The sequence below is a fragment of the Odocoileus virginianus genome, chromosome 19, assembly GCF_023699985.2.
Source record: "Odocoileus virginianus isolate 20LAN1187 ecotype Illinois chromosome 19, Ovbor_1.2, whole genome shotgun sequence".
Taxonomy (NCBI): Eukaryota; Metazoa; Chordata; class Mammalia; order Artiodactyla; family Cervidae; genus Odocoileus; species Odocoileus virginianus.
The window spans coordinates 35,724,901-35,750,528 of NC_069692.1; the positions used below are offsets into that span (position 1 = coordinate 35,724,901).

Here is a 25,628-nt window from a genome sequence, read left to right on the forward strand (position 1 = left end):
ATCTGTCCAACGATCTAGCTCATAAAAGAGTTCTCCATGTCCCTATTCTTCACTGTCTCTTCCTCACAAAACACATGTAATTCCAAGTTCATAGATTTTTTTTACTTAATAGTCAACTAGTATTTGCTGAGTGCTTCCATGTTTCAGGCATTTCATTTTATATCAGCAAGCAGAACAAACAAATGCATTTCCCATGGAGCTTAACTTATACATGAGAAGATAAATCATAACCATGGCAAATAAGTAAATTACAGGGTGTGCCAGAGAGTGATAAGTGATATGAAAAAATCAAGCAAGCTAAATGGGATCTGGGTGAAGGTTTTATGTAAAAGAAAAATAACTTTCAGTAGAAACTGAAAATACTACAATAACTTTGAATGGTTATGTTGGTTAGAATGATACATATCAATTTTTCAAAATAGATTTTTTGGTCCTCAACTCACATTTTAAATGTTTGAAACATTAATTCTGTTGACATTTCTTCAGTAAAGTGAATACTTTTTCATAAAACAAACTAAATCACATCTTATCATTCATATACACCCTTTATTTCTCAGGCACTAGGATTCCAGAAACTGTTATATTTCCTCTCTGGTCTTGCACCCACATCTATAACTTTGGAAACTCCAACTGCAAAGGGAAGACAGGTTGTCAGTTTCAGGATGTATCTCAGGGACTCTCAAAAAAACATAACCATCCTCTCGGCCCCTCCGTTCTCACTTGTCTACTGTGCAACAATGCCCACTGCTGAACCTACGGGTGCGTACCCCAGAGGGCAGAGGCTCCTGCTAAAGTCACTGACAGTGGCCATAAAGCTCACGACAGTCCTGAGACGCTACAAAGACACTCATCTGAAGTACTCACTGCCCAAAAGTACCCTTTCCTAAAATGACCACAATTCTAAGTGCCAGCACAGTCCACTACTCCAATGCTACCACATATTCAGGATCTCTTAGAGTTTCAACGAATGCATTATCTTTCTCGCTCACTGTAGAGAATCCCTCCCTTCCTAGAACTTGGGCTTGAGTCCACATGGACTTGGGCCAGAGGACAATCTGGTGGCAGACACTATGTTGCACTTGGATTCAAGCTTTGGCTCTGACACTGGCCCAGTAGGCTGGAACTAAGCTTGTAAGCTTTGATTCTCTCCATAAGGGCTGTGACATCCAGGAGAGCCTGCCCCAAAACGTCCTCCTGACATGCTTCAGTCTTGGCGTACACCCTGGGATTTCAGATCTATGGGAGTTGGATGTGGGCTTCCAGCTCTCTGGGAGAAAAAGCAAAGTTATGGGTTAGATGGCCTCAGGTGAGCACTGAAGTGAAGAGTTGGCCCTGCTATGCAGTGTCTACACCAGCATGAACAGCTGGCACAGCAATGTGCTGAGATAAGGGGGTAAGGGTCAAAGACAACAAATAAAAATGAAGTATGGGAAGCTACATCAAATTGCTCAAAGAAATGCTTTCCAAATTAAAACTACAATATTTGAGGGTAGGTCACAATAAGAGATTGACAAATTCAATACAAAAATATGGGAACATCCAATACAGGGTAGTCATATCCTGCATGTGAAAACAGCTATCAAAATAGAGTTATATTCTTAGAGTTATAGGTTTCCCTGATGGCTCAGACAGTAAAGAATCTGCCTGCAACGCAGAAGACCTGGGTTCAATCCGTGGGTCGGGAAGATCCCCGGAGAAGGGAATGGCAACCCACTCCAGTATTCTCGCCCGGAGAATCCCATGGGTAGAGAAGACTGGTGGGCTCTGCCCATGTGGACGCAGACACAAGCGTGACACTAAGAGTCAGACACAACTGAGCGACTCACTCATTCACTCAGTTATAAATGTAAGAGCAAAAACAATCAACCTTCCGGTGAAGAAAATTTTACAAATCTATTAAAAGCATTTTTTTCCTTCCTGTGACTATTTATTCTTTTGATGAAGATTAGATCAAAAAGATACCTCCAAAGATGACAGTGTCTCTTATATTTTCCCCTAAATACTAGAAATATAGCAAACATATATTACAGAATTTTCTGCCACCTGACAAATCTGGAAAGTGTTATGAAATCATGAACAAATCTGACATTCTAACCTAACCTCACACTGTATTATTTGTGTAACCTGGGCAAATCAATTAGCCTTTCTTAGCCAACACTTACTTCTCCCTAAGACAGGGTAAAACAACTTCTTCCACAAATACTTTCACTGACATTAAGTGAAACGATGAGTTTGAACATACTTTCTACACTTGGAAGTGCAATGTAAGCAGACAACCTCATCAAACTCGCTCTAGCAGATGTACTCATTCTGCAGCACACGGGGCCTTTATCTATCTCACAGTAACCTGACCAAGTGAAGAAAACTGACTTGTTCGCCCTAAACAGCACTCCTTCAGATCTTATAACTCTATTTTGTAAAGAAGTTAAAAAAGACAGCTGGTTAAACTCAAAGTTCATCACCTCCACAGAGCAATTTTAGCCAGACTATCTGCAAAAAAACAAGAATGAAAACATGATATTATTGCCTGTCGCTAAGTCGTGTCCGCCTCTTTTGTGACCCCAAGGACTGCAGCCCACCAGGCTCCTCTGTCCATGGGATTTCCCAGGCAAGAATATTGGATCGGGCTACCATTTTCTTCTCCAGGGGATCTTCCTGACCCAGCGATGAGCCCTCATCTCCTGCATTTCAGGCGGATCCTTTACCACTGAGCTACCAGGGAAGCCTTTCTATTACGCCTAGGCTACTCTATAGAATGCCTTTTTTTCTGACACCTTGAATCGCTGCTTGCCTCGTAGGTAACATTTTCAATTATTCAAGCACTAGTTACGATTGCTGGTGTCGGCATGATCAGTAATTACTGTCTTAATAATCACAGGCATCTGATTCCAGCTGCTCCCATCTTTGATATTACCATGAGCAACAGCCTGGAGGACAGGAGCTGACAGGCAAAGAATTCAGCCGGGGGTCAAGTTAATGGTGGTGGTATACGAGCTTTCAGTGAGCTACCAAAGCCAGAGAGACATGCTGAAAAGTGAGATCACAGACTGGGAAAGAATGAATGTCCCGAGGGTTTTGTACAAAATAAAATATTTCCTGAACATGAGAACGGCTTTTGAATCTAAATCTGAAGAAGCTGGCTAAATAACTCATACCTTCAACAACCTTGTTCTGGGTAATTATAAAAAGAATTCATCTGCATACTCATTCCCCTGCCAGATATGACTTTTTCTTTCCCCAGATGGCTGGGGTGAGTGTCTGTGCATATGGCAAGGGAATAACAGCAGGAGCTCAAAGTCCTTAAAAAGAAGGGAAGGCTTACAAAACGTGTCCTGTGTGAGACACCAAAGGGACTAGGAAACCAAAGAAGACGGATCAATGAATGAAAAGTCTGGGAGACCTGTGTCCGGGCCCCAGCTCTGTCTCCCTTGGATAAGCCAGTTTGCTCCCCTGGGCTTCTACTTTCTCATGTGGACATCATTGTGATCCAACTCAAATCAGTCTGGAGAGTTCTCTGTGGCCTATGTGAAATCATCCAATGTGAGACTCAGCAGAAACAGGTAACGCTGTACCCCTCAATATCCACCAGGGACTGGTTCCAGGGGCCACTGCAGACACCAAAATCCACAGGTGCTCAAGTCCCGTGGTCAGTCCTCTGTGATGTAGATCCCATGGACACAGAGGTCCAGCCACAGAAGATCATACCACCGCATGGGTCCTGTGAGACCACCACCAGAGACCCAGTGCTTTAGGAGCTCTCCTGTAAGTCCTTCTAACGCCTAGAATACGGAAATCTGCATCTACTATAAATCAAATATATTTTTACAAAAAAAGGGGGGGGGAATGAAAATGTGTGTGCATGGGTAAGGGCTGCACAAGTGTGTTCAAATGTGTGTAAAGGTATGCAGATGTGTGTGTCGGTGGGTGGACCAGAGCACAGACAATCCACAGAGAACTCATTTCTCTGTTCTTCCTGTCTCTTTTCCCTCTAAATCTCTGGCACTGAGTGCTCATTTAATTTTTAAGCAAGGCACGTGGACAAGAAAGCGGAGGAACAGGTTGCCTACTGATTTCCCAGGCTAGCTATGAAGCCAGTCTGCATTAGGGAGTGATTCTCACAGATGGGGGCCAGTGGAGGATTAGTGATGGTGGTAGAGAGGGAGGCAGGGACATCAGAATCACCTGCAGAAAGGCTTTTTCAATCTCTCTATGCATTTTCCTCTCTCCCCCTCCTTGAGGTTCTCATATGACCCTGAAAGGATAGTCTTAACATACCCACACATACATACATACATACACACACTCATCACAGCTGTAAGTTACTGCCACTTTTTTGCTAGGGGAATAAACGATGAAGGATTTCACTACTGATGTCCTTTCCTGCTCTGACACTGTGGGACTTTGCTCCTGCCATTGATACACTTTCTAATTAAGGAAACACTCAAAATGACCAGAGAACAACAGAAGGCTTCACCACATAGCTATGTAGAAAACTGAGTGGCAAGTCGATGAGAAGGGAAATAAGGAAAAATACTCCCTGGTAGAGCTAATCAGGAGCGGGGTTTTCAGGGAGGAAATAGGCGTGGCACTAAACCTGGGTGCACAGATCTCAGAATGAGAGGGAAGTACAGCCACGCTGAGCCGGGGTCAGGCACACACGTTCGGGATCAACCATGTGCAGGAGGGCACGAGCTAGAAAGACAGCAAAGGGGGACAGCCACAGTGCTGGGAGTGGTGCCAGGCGTGATGACCGGGACACGCAGGGTCAGATGACCTTGGGCTGCAAATGGCACAGTGCCAGAACACAGGAGCAGCAACTGCGGAGTCACCACTGGCTCTAAAACAAGTGCGTGCAGAGTGGCTTCAGTTGTGCCCAACTCTCTGCGACCCCATGGACTAGCCCGCCCGGCTCCGCTGTCCACGGAGATTCTCTAGGCAAGAATACTGGAATGGGCTGCCATGCCCTCCTCCAGACCCAGGGATCATCCTGACCCAGGGATCGAACCTGCATCTCTTCTGTCTCATGCATTGGCAGGCAGGTTCCTTACCACGAGCGCCACCTGGGAAGCCCCTAAAGCAAGAGACTGCAACAATGAAAGATGTGTCTGAGAAAGCGCCTTCAGATCCTGGTGCCCAGGATGGTCACAGCAGAGGTTCCAACCTGCGATCCATGAACAGACTTCGAGCACATCTGTGCCACTCTTTTCCTGAAGCTGCAAGCATGCAGCATTTTGTACAAGAAAGAGGAATTTATTAAATTATCAAAAAGGAATGTGACAACCACTTTCCCCACCTGACCCCCATCCCACCCACACACAACACAGGAAAACTGAGAATTCAGTAGAAGAAAGTGTTTGCCTATTTTCCTTGTGGGTGGGGGAGATGCAGGTGGGAAAAGTGAAGGGAAAACAGTGGCTGGTAGCCACCATCCCAAGTGATCCCTCCGCAGCAGGGAACCCAGAAGGGAAAACTGAGAAGGTGCTTTTCCAGGCTCACTTTCAGGGAGGTGCTAATAAAAGGGGCTTTCATGGATTATGTGAAGTCAGCTACAACAGCTGACTATTCAGCTATCCTGAATTGTTTTACAATTACCCCCTCATATCAAACCTCTTTTGCATTATAAAACCAGTTTCTCAGAGCTAAAGTTTCACACAAAACGTGTCTTAAGTCCTTCAGGAAACATTTAAGGAATGAGATCAAATACAGTTAATTCTTAGTGGAGATACAAACAGGCCTCCAAAAAAAAGCAAGAATCGTATTTCTTAAGTCAAATATCAAAATTCACATTTGAGTACTTACACTTATTCAGTAGGGACATTTCTCAAAATATTAAAAAACTAGAGTCAATCCAGGTTGAAAGAACAATGACATACCTTTTCCACTATATTTTCTACCAAAAGTAGTGTTGACTTTTTGGGTACTTCAGTTAAATTTAGTTTGCTATTGGAACATATGAATTATAAAAGCTGTGCCTTTAAAAGAGTTTTCAGAAAAATTTATTTTTTGACATTTCAACCTGGTAAGCAAACCTTTGAAAATTTGTTTGCAAAAGTACAAAGGAAAAAGCAACACCTGAGAAAGTCTAATGAGCAACCAGTGACACTCTGAAGTAAATCCTAAGGTGTTAATTATCTCAGATTTCCAGGAGGCTTCTGGCCCTGAAATATGCTGCTTTTGGTTGTGCACTTCATGTTTCTATTTTTGATTGTGCATTCCAGATCTTCTACGAAGCCTTCCATTCTCTGAACTCCCACAATTTGTGCCTGTGCTAGGGATGCGTACATTAGGCTGAGATGACGGTTACACAGGTACTGTAGTTGCATCTTTCCTCTCCGCTGTTCTGTGAGTGTGTTCCGGACACAGACCACCTCTCACCCAGCTTTCATGAGAGTACCTCACAAAGTCTGCTGCATGAATAAGTAGACACTGTCTCAAGAGTGGGTATGAGCCTTAAGCAAACTCGTGTGGGAGAAAATTAGGAGCTTAACCCTCTGTCTCCTACAACTCAATTTCTGTTCTACCCATTGGGAGGCGCGGCCCTCTTGGGGCTGCTCAGAGTTACGGTGTGGTTCTGGGATTTACACAGTGGCATAGTGACCTGGGCTGCTAGGGGCCTCTGGTCTCCAAGTCCACCGTGTGGACCTTAGCTTGACTGTCATTAAATCCAAACATCATTTTCAGCCCCTGACTCACTGGATATTGGCAGCATTCAGAGTGGATAAATGCCTTCTCCTTTTGCATCTTGCAACTTCCTTGGCTTCTATGATTCCATCCTCTCCTGGTCTTCCCTCTTCCTCCCTAGCTAGACATTTTTCTTGCTCCACCCTCTCTGCCTAATCATTATGTGCAGCAGTTCTGTGAGGTTCAGAGTTCAGTGGTCTACTTTATCTCTAGGCAATTCCAACCCCGATTAAAAACTGTACCAGAGTTTTCTATGATAACCATACAACACGTCACCTCCTGTGTGACATCTTCAGCTGAATACCTTAAGACAGCTCAAATTTAATACTGCCAAAAGCACACGGAATTTCCTTCACCCATCCCACCCCCCCCCCCCCAGAATCCCTTTCTTGATGAATTTTACCAACATACACCCAACCGCACCGGACGTCACCACCCTGCAAATCCTGCCTGCACCCACCCAGCTCTATGGAATAGCACCACCACCAGAGACCCAGGACTCACTAGAGTCCTCATTCTCAATATCCGATCCAGCACCAAGACCTGAAAATTCTACCTTTCCCCAGCCCTTTAATGGTCTCTCTTCCTCGCCACCTCCTTTCACCAAGCTACTCCAATCCTCTCTGACCTGAACCAGAGTAACAGGCGGTAACGCCTTCCTATAGCGATGCGTCCTCTCCTCCAATCAGAAGCCACTGTCAGCTTCCCAGGTGCCATCATGCCTTGACTAAAAGCCCGCCTCAGGGGCTTCCACGGTTTCTAAAGACCCAGGTGTGGTCAGTCCTGCACTCCCCACCCTGGAGCATCATCGCCCCGGCTCTCAGCACCCCACTGCACTGCCACCTCGTTCCCCCTAACGCTGCCCTGGGCCTCTGCACATGAATTTCTCTCCTTTATCTGAAGCATTCTCCACCCTCTGGCTTTCACTTCATTATCTCGTCACATGCTTCAGACCCCCGACCCCACCGGCTCAGGGAAGGCCTCCTCACCACCACCTCAGAGCAGCTCAAAAGCCTTTTTACACTTTTCCCAATGCCACGAGCCTCAGCATTTATCTCTGCTGTGATTCTACCCTTATTTGTGAAAGTGTCTGAGGAATGCCCGTCACTTCCACCAGAGTGTCAGCTCCAAGATGATGAAGCTGTGATCTGTTTTCCTCACCACTGAATCAGCAGAACTTGGCACAGAGCCTGACATCGAACAGATGCCTCATAACTATGTGCCGAATGAGCATTCTTGACGGAACAGAATGATATTAATGAGAAAACCGGTGATGCTTTCGTAAGCGAAAACACCAGCGGCAGCATATTTAATAAATGACAACAATACAGGATCTTTTATACTTCTCATCCTGAAATAAGAGTACTAGGGTCATACAAGCACAACCAGGTGTGGCCCATGGATCACAGCGTTAGACCCAGAATACTGGAAAACAGAAGTGATAGTCAAAACAGAACTGCTGACATCCTCATTACCCTCACACCCAGGGAGAGGCGATAACAGGAAGAAAGACTGCTCTCTCCAATAACAGGGGAGCAACCTTAGCTCCCAGGCCCTCCTGCCTCTGCGTAAGAATAATCATAGAAGTAGATTTACTGAGCGAAAAAAAATTTACTGAGTGCTTACCTCCTTGCTGAATGAGAATAACATATATACAGTATTGCATCTGATCCACATAATTATACCGCAGAGTAGGGATAACTGTCTCCAGAGTAGAAATGAGGGTACTCAGGTTCAAAGAGATAAATAACTTTCCCAAGACCAAACAACTTGTAAAAGAATGAACCAGGTTTCCACGTACGAGCTATCCATCTCTAAAGCCATCCCGTGGATGCACCACCTCACCGCTGCTGATACACAAAATAAGAAAGGCAGCTACAAGCAGCCAGAGCCCTTCTGGCTGTGGAGGGGGGGAAGTGGCTGGTGGACACTGTAGTCCAAAGACAGTTTTAATATCACCAGTCATCACAAAGGGCCAGAGCAGCTGAAATCAGTACCAGCACGGAGAAGGTGGGGTATAGCCTCTGCAGTACACGAGGAGGCTGGATCCCAGAAGAAAAAGTCTCCACTGTGGACCCCAGTCCCGCCCAGTTCCCTCCAGCAGGGAACAACAGTGAACAGAGAAGCAGAGCCAAGGGCTGTTCCTGATGCCGGAGGGCCTCAGCCAGACATGTGCTGTTTTGTTTCCACTATGGAATTAATCCTATAACTTCTCTTCACCACACTGGTGGCCAGAGAAACAGCTGATTAAATTTTTTTTAAGTGCATATAAAGCAAGTTTGGAAGAGTTGTTTTGAGAATATTCAACATAAGGAACTATAATAGAGACAAATTACCGGATTCCTTTAAACGGCCAATTCCCAGAAGCTTTAAAGATTTTTTTTTTTTATTGAATCACATGTTACTCGACAAAGAGGCTTAGGAATCAGACAATTAGAGGTTGCAGAGAAATCAGTACCTCCTGAAAGCCTGTTTACTTACAAAGTCTGAGAAAGGGAGATGGTTCACACTGGGAAGAATTAGAAGGCAGGTGGGGAAATGCTTTTTGAGGCTAATTTAGCCACGCGTCTTAGAGAGTCACAGGAGGTTTTTAGAAAGAAGAATGCGATAAAGAAAGCCAATTTTCCAAAGATATCGATCTGATAGAGTCCACAGGAAGGGATGGAAGAAAAAAGAAAGCAGCACAGAGACCAGTACAGAAGCGACAGTGCTGAGGACCGGAATCAGAAAAGTGGCCAGGACAGAGGGGAGTCGGGGCACCGGAGCGCCGGGAAGGAGAGCCTGAGCCGCCTGGGGACGGCATGCTGAGATGACAGCCTGGTTGGCCACAGATGCGATCAGACGCACTCGAGTAGGGTAGTGATTGAATTTCACATAAACATCCAGCTCCTTTAACCCACACTTCCTGAGCACTGGTGATACCAAGTCAGAGGAGCCGGAGATTCAAACGTCCAGAAAGGGCATGTTTATTGATACAGAGATGAGAGGTTACCGAGGGTGGCGGGGGGGTGGAAATAACTGTGAAGGGGCACAAGGCAGCTTTGAGCGTTGATAGAAATGTTCTAAAAGGGGGCCGAGGCGACAGCTGCACCATTCTATATACATCGACTAAAAACTATTGAATCGGACTTACAATCTGTAAATGAACCCTCCATAAATCTGTTCTTTAAAGTGATGAGAGCTGTGGAAAGAGGACAGTGATACACGGTAAGAAGAACTGAGAATGAAGCGGAGCGGGGCGGTGGGGGGGGGGGGGGGGAATAGTTTACATTTTCAGTAGGTGATCGCAGTGGGCCTCAGTGAGAAGGTGACATTTGAGCCAAGACCTGAAAGAGTTCAGGGAGGGAGTCTGGGGACAAGCAGGAAGAGGAGCAGGCACAGGAAACCAGGGAAGATGTGCACAGGTTCTAAAGCAGAAAAGGAGGCCAGCAAGACCAGAGCAGGGGCGGACAGGAAACAGCAGAAGATGAGGACAGGGGATAGGAGGGGAAAGATGGTGTGGATTGTGTTGCTTCCTGGGATGGAATCTATTGGAGGTTTGAGCAAAAGAGGACGGTGATCTCACTCTGGTTGTAGAAGGATCTCACCCTGGCTGTGGTATTGGAAACAGTCTACAACAGGCAAGGGTTTCCCAGGTGGCGCTAGTAATAAAGAATTAGCCTGCCAATGCAGCAGACACAGATATGTGGGTTCGATCTCTGGGTGGGAAAGATGTCTGGAGAAAGGCGTGGCAACCCGCTCCAGTATTCTTGCCTGGAGAATTCCGTGGACAGAGGAGCCTGGCAGGCTCCAGTCCATGGGGTCACAAAGAGTCAGACACGATTGAGCAACTAATGCTACGACAAGAGGCAAAGGAGACCAGCTGAGAATCTGTTACAGTAATTTAAGCATCAGCCGGTGCTGACCAGGGCAATGGTGGGAGCAGGAATATGGTGAGAGACGGTCAGACTCTGGATGCATTTTGAAGGTAAAACCAACAGAATCTCCTGACTGCCTGGATGTGAGCTGTTCGAGGAAGAAGCAAGGTTGACTCCACAAGGCTCTGCACCTGAGTAACTAAAGATGGGGAAGATCTGGAGGAGGCAGGTTTGGAGGAAAATAATTAAAAAGCATGTACGGGGAACTTTGCTACTAAAATACATGACATACGCCAAAGCCACAACACATAATTTTGGAAACTTTCTTTTAAAGGTCAATTTCATTACAGGACTTCCTTCCAACATATTCATCAGTTGGGGTATTTTAGAGAATGAACTGGCCACGCAAAATTTAGAAATGTCTATTTAAAATCCTGATTCTTGGCCTTCTTTTTACCCTTAGGACTGCTGAATAGCTTATTTCCTTACAACTCCTCAATGATGCTTCTAATGACATCAGACTTACCCTGCCTGGAAAGGTCCTGCTGCTGGTCCAAGTGAACCAACAAAAGAAGAGCAGCCACACAATGCCAGTCACTCATCCCTCAGTGCTTCTCCTTAATAGAGCTGCTGAGCGGAGGAAAGGCCCAACCAATGAATTCTGAGATATATTAATGAGCTTCACCTCCTATAAAAATATCCACTTCAGAGCAAAATCCACGAAGCATCACAAAGAAGTGCTGAAAATCACGGTCAGTCTCTCCTGTAGTTATTTCTCCTTAGAAGAAAGCTTCCTTAGTGCCCCAGATGGTAAAGACTCTTCCTGTGAGGCAGGAGACCGGGGTTCGATCCCTGGGTCGGGAAGATCCTTCGGAGAAAGGAATGGCAACCCACTCCAGTATTCTTGCCTGGAGAATCCCACAGACAGAGAAGCCTGACAGGCTACAGTCTACAGGGTCACAAAAGTCGGACACAACTTAGCAACTAAACCACCAAACCACCAGAAGAAAGCTACCATAAGGAGGTGAAGGTAGAAAACATGAGATGCCTCACTGCAGATTTAAATGACAGCCACTTCCATCTCACGATGTAAAACACAGGTTTCTCTTTCTTGCACCTCTAAATTTCTATGTGTGTATTTGGTTCCCTCGATTTATTCTAAACATTTGGCCACCACACTTCTCCACGTGATTATCATTAATGAATGAGTTAGAAATACACAGTAGACTCAGCAGCTGTGCCCAAGGCCATTACTTCCTCTAATTTGGCACAGATGGCCAAAAAGATGCTTTTGGCAGAACAGCCAAGTGCTAACCACCTAATGAAGCTGCAGCCTTAAAAACCAACTGATGGTAAATACAATTGTACAGTTAACTTCACCCTTCTCTCTGCCTCTCCTGTCCTTGACACAAAAGGCAGAAGAAAGCGTATACCCTAACTCCAATTTGGTAAAGCTCTAAACATACCATTTCATCTCATTATCCAGGGAGGAAAAGGTAACTCAACAAAACAATTCCAATTCTAAAATGGTCATTCTTTAGGTCAAAAGACTTTTCCTTCAACTCAAAAATAATCCTGCAAAAGGGATTAAGCTGGTTTGTACCTAACTCAATAGAGAAACCACCACAGCAGCCATAATAATGATTAGACTGATCACAGACAAATAAATATAAGCTATCTGCCCTTCTTTCATATACTCACATGCCTTAAAATGACTTCTCTTAATATTATAAATAGGCAACATGCTCACCATTCAAAACTCTGATCATTTTCTCTGATCAAAATCATGTATAATTTCATAAATGTCTCATAACAAGGCTTCCTTTTCTCCTTATATATGTGCTGGTGCTTAATAGTTGCATGTGTCCTCAAAATGCCTGATATTCAAGTATTTTGATGCTTTAAGATGATGATAATTAAGACACTCATGAAATTCCCCTTAGACATAAAAAATGCATACACACAGTCACACTTTTTCAGCCAGTTTCTAAGAATAGAATATTAAATTTTAAAACCTATATATAAAAAAAAACCTTGCAAAACACCTTCTAAACTATCCCTAAACCAAACAGCAAACAACAATTCAAAATTATGGTTTCTTTGCTTCCAAAATCCTGCTGTAAAGATCTACACTATTCTGTCACAGTTCACTACTGTTAATCAATGACTCATAGGATTTCATCCCCTGTGGAAATCGTATTCCCCATTTGGCTTATATAATGTCATGTAATCACCATCAATGCTCTAAATCTAAAAAGTTATAAAATAAAAAGCATCTCATTTCATCTTGTGCAGAAACATCCAGTCTGATCCCTTAAAAGGGAGGAGTGTTAGTCACATAGTCATGTCCAACTCTTCGTGACCCCATGGACTGAAGCCCAGCAGGCTCCTCGGCCCATGGGACTCTCCAGGTAAGAATGAAGCGGGTTGCCATTCCCTTCTTCAGGGGATCTTCCCAACCCAGGGATCAAAACCGGGTCTCAAGAATCTGTCTGCAATGCAGGAGACCCGGGTTTGATCCCTGGATTGGAAAGATCCCCTGGAGAAGAGAATGGCAACCCACTCCAGTATCTGAGTGCCTGGAGAAGCTCATGGACAGAGGAGCCTGGTGGGCTGCAGTCCATGCAGTCACGAAGGGTAGGACATGACTAAGCGACTAAGCACACACAAAGAAATGTCCATTTTTAAATCAATCAAACTATTTCAATGTTGGGTAATACTGCAATGAGGATATTTACAAAGACGCTCTCTGCAGCAATTCACCTGATTTAGTTGTACACAAATCTGAGTGGAAAATCCTAAGTTCTCTTTCAGCAGTGGAGATGTTAATCACACATTACAACTCTCATCCAGGGCACTTGTTTAGTAAAGAACTGCCTACAATGTTTAAACGCCGACTGAGGATCCAGAGAGCATTGTGACTCAGGACTTATTTGCTGTGTTATTTTTTGTTAAGTACGAATGAAAAGAAAACTGAGGCCCAGATCCAGGGGACCCGGTGGGTCCTTGGGAGCGAGGAATAGGAGCAGAGTGTGACCAGGTCCCTCTGCTCTTGACCTGCAGCTCTGGGATCAGGCCCACCATGAGAATCACTCAGGAAAGGTGTCCTAATACACTGGGGCTCAGCAACCAATACAGATTCCAACACAAAAAATATAGAGATTCCAGGAATCTGTATTTTTAAAACAACTTCAGGTCCTTCTGAGGATCAGCCTGGTTGCAACGTTAGGGCTGGACTTACTTGCAGAACATCAGTGATCAAGCATGATTTTCTAAAGCAAGGTTCCAGAACAGCCAAACAAGCTAATAATACAGCTCTTTTTTTTTATAAACAGAGCTTTTAAAAAACATATCCAATTTTGTTCTCATGATTCTATTATCCCAGTTTATAAAGAAGGAGAGTCGGGCACAGAGCTCCCCTGGCAGAGCCGGGAACAAGAACACTCTGACTCCAAGCGCCACTGCTCTCCTGATCCACCTCGATGTGCCTCCCCTCATGTGCAGAAATATGATCAGTGAAGGATTTTTCAGTTCTGCCCCGAGACCCAAGCAACCACAGGTAAAAGCAGGCTTAAGAAGAGGCCTTATCAATACTGGCACTGCCCTCAGAAAGCCTGGGAGCTGGCCTGGGAGGGAAATATGGCTGGTTCTTAATGAGATTCTCTTTGCTGGCTAAGATACTGATGGGTGCTTTGCCACCATCTAGAAAAACCCTCTCCTGAAACTCTCATTCCACTCCCAGCCCTGAGGTCAACCATGAGGTTCCAGATAAGAAGAGAAGAGAGCTAAAAAAGTTCTTGAGTCAGTGATAGCTGGGCTTCTTAAATATCTTGGTCCTCACTGGTTACTGCCTAACCCACTTAATGGGCTCACTTAATGCTGAGATACAAGAGGTCCTCTTTCATCCTTGCCTCTGTCTCTTCATCAATCAACACAAAAATAAACAAAAGGAACAGTATGCCAATAGCTGCAGATTGAGGCACTGCAAGTTTGCACATGAGCAAAGAATGACAGCAACAAAATTCTGAAGCAATCACAGAATATTGATATTTTCCAAAACGGGGTCAACACAGAGGAAGTAGAAGAACTCTAAGAATAGAGTGTCTGAAAAGAAGAACACAGTAAGCAAGGCACATATTGAGGGGATCTGGGAATTTCATGCCCCATTAGGTCCAAGGGCAATGTATGTCCTCATTTACAAAGGCAATACACATGGCTGATGCTACTATGTAGTTGAACCACGTACTGGCTCCTCTTGTCCCAATTCCATGCTTACCAGATGTTCAGCCACAAAGACAGAAGGTGCTGGTCAAAGAGTTCCACCCACATCTACAAACCCCTTGGCAGTTACATGCATTAAATACATCAATATTCCATTTTAAAGCAATTAATAATATGCAATGACTATAATTCAACTACAAACTTCTGGAGAGCAATATTCATAGAATAACATGAAACAGAAATAAGAAGTTGACAACTCTGTGACATAAGACAAGTTAAGAAAATTTTAACCATAAAACCCTATGGATGACACATTCACAAATCATAGAGTTTCAGTAAAACGTCAAGTTAAATGCTGTGTAGAAATGCTCAGGCACACTAAGGGCTGTGCCTGAGTTTCTCAAATGATATTTGATCAACTGGGAAGCCCTATCTCTAGATGATATGAAATACCTTCAGGAAATGATGAACAGCTTTGACCTAAAGCTAAAGACGATAAGCTGTGCCCAAATTAAATCAGACTGTAGTTAATTAATGTTTCCATAGAAGGAAAAACCAAAACCTTCATTCCATAATTCTTTAGGCTCTGTATTCTTAAAAAAAAAAAAACAAAAAACAATCAATCAGCCATATCAGCTCAAAGACATCAGTCTGAGAAAGACTAGTGAATCTTTGCTGTTGAGGGGTTACTGGATTATACCTACACTACTGCCTATCACAAAAACAGCATCCTTTTTTTTTTTTTTTTAAAGTCTCTTTCAGGGAATGTCAGACAGAACAGATGAGGATGCAAGTCAATGAGAGACTCTATCAAAATAAATCTCTTCCATTTGGATATCTACCTCAATTATGAACATAAATCTCTAAAATAATAAGCACAGCTGTCACTTGGGATGTGGTTAAGAATATGCTCATATTTAAAGGCTCTTTCTCCTTAGCAATATGATTTTAGAACTCTGTTAGTATCTGGATTGGATGCAAACACAAGGTCTGGTACTGATACCATCTTGGCTATTTTACCATATTTTTCATCCTGGAATTTGCACTTCACTGTAATTAATATCTACTACATACTGAATCTTTTTAAAAATTTTACTATGTTCTCTTCTGGCTTCTTAGAGAGTAAAGACATAGGTAAAGGATATTCTGTCCTTGACAAACGATCACAAATTCAGCATGAACAAATTCCCTAAGCCCTTATTTTAGGTATCTAAACTGATGTTACTTACTAACTACTAAACATACATTTGAATTATTAAATTGCAACACATTTAAATAAACACTGAAATAAATACATACATGTATGCATGCATATACGTATGGGTTTCTTAAACGTGCTTGTTTCTCAAATGACACATGTAGCACGGGAAACAGTCTTCTCTGTAAATGAAACGCTCTGTAATTCACTGTATGATAAAAACAGATCTTAGCTTGGTATTTTGTTGCTCAGTCGCTAGGTCATAACTGACTCTCTGCGATCCCATGGACTGCAGCACACCAGGCTTCCCTGTCATTGACCACCTCCCAAAGTTTGCTCCAATTCATGTCCACGGAGTCCACGGGGTATACAGTTTCCTAAAATTACTGCTCCTGTTGCTGCTGCTAAGTCACTTCAGTCGTGTCCGACTCTGTGCGACCCCATAGACGGCAGCCCACCAGGCTCCCCCGACCCTGGGATTCTCCAGGCAAGAACACTGGAGTGGGTACTGTTCTATAAATATTTTTTGTTATTAATACGACAAAAGTCACCAGTATGGTAGGCTGCCAGTAGTCCCCATTGCCTCCTGAGTTACCTCAGGCCTGTGAGCTGGGGCATAACCTCAAAAAAATTCAGGACACATTAACCTCACCTGCGCTTCTAGGTTATCAGAGAATCTCATGATATCCAAAACAGGAGGGAGATCACTCTGCCATCTGTGAAGACGAGACTTGCTTGGCGGGGGCAGGGGAGAGAGGACAGAAAATGGTACAGAGGGAAAAAGGAAAAAAAAAATAGATTTAACTTTTAGAAAGTATTCTCTTCAGGAAAACTTTTAATCCTATCTGACTTGAAAGTGAATTTGAGGAGTTTTTTCTTTGAGCCTGGGGAGCTCTTGACCTTTTCATAAAATTTACATAATTCAGCATGAAGGGAAACCCCAGGTTGAATAGAAAGATGTTGGCAGCAAGAACTTGACCCCACAGAAATGCTAAGAGGTCTGGACCCACCAGGTACTAGGTGCTGCTTTTACTAATCCACAAAGGACACAAGAGGCAGCTCTGTGCTTCCACAGAGGGGGCCCCCTGAAGAGACCCTAAAATAAAGCCCCAGCCAGCTGCCTCCGTGGGGAAAACTGACCCTCCCTCCTCTTCCCTGTGGCTCCAGGAACAGCGGAAAAGAGAGGGGAGGCTTGCCAAAGCCTCTGACAGACAGAATTCAAACATACACATTCCTCTCCCCAGGGGAGCCCACCTAAGCAGTCCCCTGCTCACTCAAACTCCAATACACAAAAAGAGGCTGCTCCTCTCTTAAGGCTGATTAAGACTTTTATATACTGTGAAAGTCGCTCAGTCATGTCTGACTCTTTGCGACCCCATGGACTATACAGTCCATGGAATTCTCCAGGCCAGAATATTGGAGCGGGTAGCCTTTCCCTTCTCCAGGGGATCTTTCCAACCCAGGGATCGAACCCAGGTCTCCTGCATTGCAGACAGATTCTTTACCAACTGAGCTATCAGGGAAGCCTTTTATATACTAATAGAATATAAAATTTAAGTGAATTCTACCCTCATGTTGAGAAGGAAAAGGTAGGCGGGAAAGGGGAGACAAAGGGAAGGAATTAGTGAGTACTGAGAATTTTATTATGCACCAGGCATTGTGCTAGATGTTTACTACACATATCTTATTTAGTCTCAGAATAGTCCTGTCATCAGCGTAATACAGTTCCCATTTTACAGATGAGGAAAATGAGATTGAGGAGAGATAGATATAGAGCTCAATCCAGAGCCAGCACCAAGATCACAGAGCCAAGAAGTGTCAGGTTGAGCATTTGAATCCAGGCTCCAAGGCTATGTCATGCTACTTTGTACAGACAATGCACAAGAACTGGAAGAACTAAAATTTATAAATGATAAGATTTCTAAATAATGATTTAAAATGAAGCACCAGAACTCAGATCATAAAAACAATTGCAAAATGCCTCCTCTACTGCTCTTGGCGTCTGTCCCATTAGCAGTGACTGTGTTCCCACTGAAGCAATCACTCTGGATAGGACTACTTGCTGGAACAATATCCTGTAAGCCAGACAGGCTGTGCTGGGGAGTAGAGGGCTTACAGGCACGTCCTGCTTCTAAGTAACTGGAACTAGCTCATCTGGCATAGAAAGCAGAATATATTATACCTCAAATAAACATGTAGGAGTAAGTCAAGAGTCGATGAAAACTGCCAAAGATTTTCCTTCTTCATTTAAAAATCATCTTATCAGTCAGTAATTCCAACCCTGCAAAACGTCGTTAGGCAAATTCACAGCTTTCCGGGCTTTCACCATATGCAGAACTAATCTGACTCCAAGTCAGGTTTGCAAAACTGTTATTTTTTTATACATAGTTCTTTTTAAAATCTTACCGAGATTTACAGCACCATATGTCTAAACCAAGTTAAGCTAAATGCATTAATGCATCACAACGTGCATGTGAAATAAGACAAAACAAAGACAAAGAAAGCTGAGTGCTTCTTCTCCCTCCTAGGTAAAGATCTTGGCAAGTAGGTATGAGCATGAAGGACCCTATCAGAAGTACAGAACCAGGGAATAAGTGAACAAAATTAATTTCAACTATTAATTCCCAACAAGAAGGTATTCTGGGATAAATTCTCAAGTTCTACTCTCCAAACTGGAAGAAATTCTCAAATAACACAAATCAGGCATAGAAGGACGGAAGGGCGAGTAAGGCTCTGCCTGACACAGAGACAAAACCAGGTCTGTCTCCACCGTCACCAAAAGCTCCATTTAATAAGAAGGCAGGAGACTCTCCTGGTGCCAATGCAGGGGATGTGGGTTGAGTCCCTGGTCCTGGAAGATACCACATGCCACGGTGCAGCTAAGCCGGTGTGTGCCCCAACTACTGAGTCAGCACTCTACTGAAGCCTGAAAGAAGGGCTCCTAACATCACCTGTTCATAATATTTTCCATTACTTGCCAAATATATCTGTGAAGAACAAATCGTCACATTGGCTTACATTGCACTCAACTGGAATTAAAATCCCTCCAACTTCAAAGCGAACTCCTGACAAGCCGAATGTCCTCAGCGCTGGACTCTGGCTGGCTACGTCACGTTTTCTATCTGATTTCACCCTGTTACTCTGTGCCCAGCATCGAACAGTTCTCCCGCCCAGTCACTCCAGATCGAGCACTTGAATTCAAATCTAACTTTCCCTTGTCACATTTTTTTCATATTTCCACTCAAGTAACAAAAAGTTGAGCCAAACAGGATCAAGAACAGAGTACATTTATCTGTCACTAAAGGCTTCTCTCTGAGTGTGAGTACAGACTTCCAAACAGCCAACACACCATACATTTCTCCTCACTTATCCCACAGATATGAGATGAGGGATGATGAAGTCAAAGACGTACCTAACATTAAAATCTTTATTTGCAAGAGACTCTCTCATCAAAGACGTACCTAACATTAAAATCTCTTATTTGCAAGAGACTCTCTAACCTCCAAGCCTATGATGTTTATACTGATATTTACACTAATAAATGCTCTTTTCTCATCTGATTTTCACATTCTCTTTGCCATTTTTAAAAATTCAAATATTTGTCCATTCTAATCACATTTATATAAAATATCTATAACTTTGCCAACAAAGGTCTGTCTAGTCAAAGCTATGTTTTTTCCAGTAGTCATGTATGGATGTGAGAACTGGACCATAAAGAAGGCTGAGCATTGAAGAATTGATGCTTTTGAACTGTGGTGTTGGAGAAGACTCTTGGAGAGTCCCTTGGACTGCAAGGAGATCAAAACAGTCAATCCTAAAGGAAATCAGCCCTGAATATTCATTGGAAGAACAGATGCTGAAGCTGAAGCTCCAGTACTTTGGCCATCCAAAGCAAAGAGCTGACTCATTCGAAAAGACTCTGATGCTGGGAAGGACTGAAGGCAGGAGGGGAAGGGGATGACAGAGGACAAGATGGTTGGATGGCATCACCCACCGACTCAATGGACATGAGTTTGAGCAAGCTCTGGGAGATGATGAAGGACAGGGAAGCCTGGCGTGCTGCAGCCCATGAGGCTACAAAGAGTTGGACATAACTGAGTGACTGAACAACAAAATATTTATAAATGCTCTTTTGCACAGAAAAGTGATGATATGAGATGAAATTATGTGCCAGCTGTTGGATGTTAAGAATACAGTCACACCACTGTAGTTAACTGGTATCTGCCACGTACCAGACTCTGTACAGAGACCATAATACTTGATTCATCCTTTGCCTTAGGCTCACTCTTTTCGAACAATCAGGACTACACTCTCTGGATTCTCTCTCTGTCTACAACTACCCTCGTGGTCTTGTTCACCAACCCGACTTCCCCCACCCCCTCTCTGTATCCCCAGTTCTTTCTTCCTGCTGCATTCCAGCTGGAGACAATATCTCTGCCTACATCCTGCATCATCCCTTCAGCTACAAGGATGAGCTCAGCAGTATCAGAGATCATGTACATTATCCTCTCAATGCACAATTCCAAATGATTGTCTGGCAGAACCTCCATCTCTTGACAGCTAAAGGGATCTTCATTTACTATAATCAGACCCACAAAGCCATCAAGGTCCGGCACTAATTCTCCTTCTACACAGGACTTACCTGACCTCCAGAATCAGAATATTTTTAAGATTTTTCTCATATCTGTGTTTCTGTGGAATTCTGTATCTCTGTCATAGCATTTAACACACAACTGCCTCAAAATCACAATTATGTGCATATCCATAACACCCATTAGGAAACTGGCAGAAAAGTGTGGGTGTCAAGTGAGGAGTGTTGTTGAGGTTTCGAGTTTTCTTTCATTGGTCCAATTTAACTTCAAAAAATCCTGTTCAGCGGTCAAACAGAAATAGCATGCTCGCTTTATGGGGTCTTATGAAGACAACATGGAAAGCAGCTTGCATGCAGAAGGGACTAGAAAAGTAAAAGCTGCTGGGGCTTGTTTGCTTTGAATCTTCAAGGGCAGAGGTGTTATCTCCACAGCACCCAGCCAGGACTTTATTAGTACTGACTGACATCTGCCTGACTCTTTACCCCATGTGCCACACACTTTCAAGAACTGAAAGCTGAAATTCACTTATTTATCACTAAAGCCTCCTTCAAGAGAGTAATTTTAGAATGACAGAACTAGCAGAAGCTACTGTCCAAAGGCTGGCTTTTTCTTTTTTAATGAGACCTTATTTGGATCCACGAAAGAAACGATGGAAATAAACTACCACTCCTTTCTGACGACCAGGTCTGCCTTGATGAAATCTACGGACATCTCTGTACTTGTAGCAGACATATCAGAAAGCGGCAGCCTCTCAAAAATATTTGTTTCATTATAAGATTAGTTAAGGAGTAAACAGCATTTTCTCTGCCAGGGTCCTAAAATCAAATGTCTCTTTTGAGTTTCCATTTACATTTGTTCCTTTGGAATCTTGCAATATTTTGTGGTAGGTTTTAGCTAACTAATTACCTAAATCCTTAAAAGGAACTTTTCACTGAAAGGTTCAGGATGCTCTTCTTTTTTCTGTTCAACTTTTCACTCTACCTCTTCCTACAACGACAGGTAACCGACCGACTCGTTCTGTATGCAGAATAAATTAAATGAGGAGCATGAAATATTTTAAACTATAAATGATTTTGTTTCAGCATATTCAAAAATTCTTCTTCCGGAGCACTTCATGCTCTTCCATTTTCTCTGAGGTATAAGAGACCAAGGAACCCTCAGAGACAAACTTGGATGTGTTTATTGGATGTTGAGCAACTTTGCTAGAGACTTTAATATCAAAATCAGGAAACTCTTAGTCACTCTCATAATAATGGGTGTATTTGTTTACATTAGTATTCTATTACAGAAAAACAGTTTTAAATTGAGTGAGACTTCAGTAGATATGGATAGCAAACCAGTAGGCCCCAGGCCACTTGTGGCCCAGATATATTTTTAAAGCGGTCCTTACAGTTTTTTAAATTAAGTGTGAGTCACTCAGACACGTCCGACTCTTTACAACCAGGTTCCTTGTCCCTGAAGTCCTCCAGGCAAGAACACTGGAGTGAGTAGCCATTTCCTTCTCCAGGGGATCGTCCCAACCCAGGAATCCAACCTGGGTCTCCTGCATTACAGGCAGATTCTTTACTGTTTAAGCCACCAGGGAAGGCCTTTTAAATTAAAGACACTTCAAAAAAAAAAAAAAATATGGAAGTTACTTTTTTTCTTGAAAAAACAAGAACGTTTTAGAGCCAGTGTGGCAACCAGTAACAGGCCAGTGAGAGCTGCCCCATTTAGAGGGGCACTCAGGTTCCAGAGGTCACAGTCCACACCCCCTCACCCATGTGCCCCTACTTGGCCTTACCTTACCTGCTAGACACCTGCACACACTGGACAAGCAGACACAGGATTTTCTTAAAGGCAAAGAGCCTGGATCCAAAAAGGGCTTTCCCATTCACTAGCTCTGTGACCTTCAGCAAGCTCTGAGCCTAGGTCCCTCAGCTTTAAATCGAATATAATTCCGTGACCCTACAAGGTTGTCATGGGGATTAAAATAGAAATGCACAAAAAATACTTTATAATCTGGAATTTTAAAATGTTTGTCATCATTATTCATTTCTCAGTCCCCGTCAGTTGCACAAATTCCCTCTACCTACCTCAGTCATTCCTGTTTCTTTTCTTTCTCTTATTATTACACTCTATAACACAGGTTAAAATCTAAATAAAAATAATCTGATGCATTTCCTGGCCTCATTTAATTGGAGAGAGAAAAGATGAACAAATATCAAAGGAAAACAAAATGAACTGTTGAATGCCAGTGGTCATTTCTGTTTGTAATGAAGGCATGAAATCAGTGCAGAGTTTAACTACTGGACTGCTAATCTCTCCGAGTGCTGTGTTATAAGTTCACATTAGGCTCCTAAGGCCTCAAGGTAAAACTCACAGCCCAGTTATTAGGGGTTCCTGTGAGACAAACCTCTTCATTGGGCCTCACGCAGTGCTCCAGGAAAGGATCCAGTCCATTTGAAAAAAAAACCCCAAAGGATCTTCAAAGCTTTTCTGGGCTTCTTTCCTCTCTATATGTTCATATAAGCTCTAAACCCTTAGAATCTGGTATATTAAGCCAGGGCACACATTTTATATCTATATCTATCTACTATAGATGTATGTCAGAAGCCAATAAGAGGAGATATATGTATACACATAGCTGAGGCACTTCGCCGTATAGCAGAACCACAACACTGCAAAGCAACTATACCCCAACAAAAAAAGACTGCTAATCACCAAGAGAAAAATAATGAGAGTTTTAAAAGAAAACAGAATCTTCTCAGAAAAAGAGCAGAGGAGCAGAAAACTGCACTTAAAGAGTGATACCATAAATACAGAAATGGTAGCAAAGATGTATGTTATGAACGCTATCTCCCTACATTAAGAATTCACATATGCATTCCTGTTCTGATCATTTTACAACAGAAGATCGTCCTTGGTGAGGAACCACAATTAATTCATTTACTGCTTTTTAATGTTAAGACAATCACACAATCACACTTGACTGAACTGCAACATATAATGGGAGAAGAAGGGATTTTAATTGGAATCAGTTTTCTTTATAAGATCACCATAATGGGAGTAATTTATGATTTAAGACACAATCCGCTGAAAAATCCCTCTGACGAATCCTTTTTAAAGCACTTCATACAGGGCAATTACCGCTTTTCCTGAAGTTGAATGAACCCTTCGCCTGAATACAGATTAACGAGTGTCAAATTACCACATGGTCCTCAGTGTACGTTTTGTTCAAAAAAAAAAAAAATCAAAGTAAATAACAGAATTATTTAAGAAAACCAGTTCTTTCAACAGACGCCCCAAGGCTGATGTTTAAGCAAGTTTCCTTGGCAACCAAGGAGCCAAGTACATCTTGGGCTAGGAGGAAGGGAAAAAAGGGACAGCAACTCTAAGGGGTGGGCAGAATAAGTAACCGGGAGTAGTAACTGCTCCCGCTAGAAGACGCTGCTAGAAGCTGCATGGGCTGCTGACCCCTGAAATTTCAACTCTGATCTCGCCCCCGCTGGCTCACAAGCAGACTCCCACCCTCTCCCACCGGTCTGAAGGACCAACTCCGAACAGGTAACGAGGAGAGAGGGCGAGCTGTCTGCGGGGTTACGTACCCGAGGCGGCAGCGTAGGCACCTGGCTCTCGCCGATGCACAATGGTCGTGCGTCGCCCCACGATGCCCGATACCGAGGTTAGGAGAAACCGCGGCAGCTTCTCTCTGCCGGTTTGGGGATGCAGTTGTGAGGAACGAGCGCGCTAGCGTGTGTGTGTGTGCGTATGTGTATCCGTGAACGTGTGTGCCAGCGTGTGTGTGTGTGTCTGCGCGCTCCCCGACTCTCCCGCGGGGAAACGGTGTTTCCCAGTAAATAAAGGCAGCAGCCAGCCCTGCGGCTGGCGCGTCCGGCTCGCTCCGCGCTAGGCGACAGCTTCAGGCTGGGAACGCACCCCCGCGGACCCGCGCGGCTCCGACTGAGAAGCGGCTCCGCCCCCTCGCGCCTCGGACGCGCCAGCGCGCACGCTCGCCCCGCCCCCCCCCGCGAGCACGCGCGCCGCGCCCCGCCCCCAGCCTCGCCGCCCCGGAGGCGCGCACGCCGCGCACCCCCGGCCCCTGCTAAGGCGAGCCCGCGCGCGCCCGCTCTCCCCGGAAGTCCGCCTCCCCCGCGCAGCACCTTTCCTGCTGTCTGGCACCGGCGCTGCTCACTGCTGGGGCGCTTGGACCGCCTGCAGTTTCAGCAGCCTTTCCTCCTGCGACGACCGAGACACTGTGAGCCAGCCTGCCTGCTCCCAGACTGCCTCCGAGGGCTGGAGAGCGACCTGTGGGAACACATCCCGTGACCCCAACTTGGGGTGATCGCGAGCTCTGGCCCTCTGCTCCCCTCCCCCGACCCAACTAACTTGTAAAGTTCAAATTTCCCGTTTCCTAGTGGCCGCTTTGCAGGGCCTACACCTCGGCCCTCCTTAGAATAATACACTTTATGGTGGTGTCGAAAAGGGCTTTCCAGTAACCTTAAATGACAGGGGATCCCAGGGTTCTGTGGAAGCCGTGAACTTGAGGAATGAGCGACTATTTGGTTGCAGCTAACCCAGCATCAAACCTGTAAACAAACAGCATCCCCATAATGCCACCATTAAGTTCCGCGCCTGGCCCACTCTGGTGTCACTTGTGGGCCATTCATGTCATTTTTGTATAAGGCATGCTTAGAAGCAAAGTGAATGATTTTGATAGGTAAAATATTACGTGTTACACTTTGGAATTGAAAAAATTTCATCCAGTGTGGAATTATGCAGCCAGTTAACAGTGAAATGGGACTTCCCAGGAGGTGCTACTGGTAAAGAACCTGCTTGCCAATACAGGAGATGTCAGAAACACAGGTTTGACCTCTGGGTTGGGAAGATCCCCTGGAGGAGGGCATGGCATCCCACTCCAGTATTCTTGCCTGGAGAATCCCCAAGAACAGAGGAGCCTGGAGGGCTACAGCCTATCCAATCACAAAGAATCAGAATCGACTGGAGCGATTTAACCATGCATGCATGTAACAGTGAAATGAAACTCTAAATGGAAGTAAACTGTGTTTTGTAGAAGATCAGGATTTAACTTTTAGGAAG

The 25,628-nt window shown here is 44.1% G+C and overlaps 1 protein-coding gene across 10 annotated transcripts in view; it reads right to left on the minus strand.

The window, feature by feature from the left end:
* Window positions 1–24,498, minus strand: part of KLHL32 (kelch like family member 32) — a 209,316-nt gene extending 184,818 nt beyond the window's left edge. For 6 of the 10 annotated variants that reach the window (XM_070450085.1, XM_070450089.1, XM_070450086.1 and 3 more), the window contains exon 1: window positions 24,137–24,498. The gene's annotated coding sequence lies outside the window, so the exon portion shown is untranslated. Of the gene's footprint in view, window positions 1–8,307; window positions 8,666–16,609; window positions 16,692–24,136 lie in introns of those variants that run through there. The other 4 variants (XM_070450088.1, XM_070450082.1, XM_070450083.1 and 1 more) reach the window with 3 other exon arrangements.
* Between the last annotated feature and the right edge of the window lie 1,130 nt (window positions 24,499–25,628).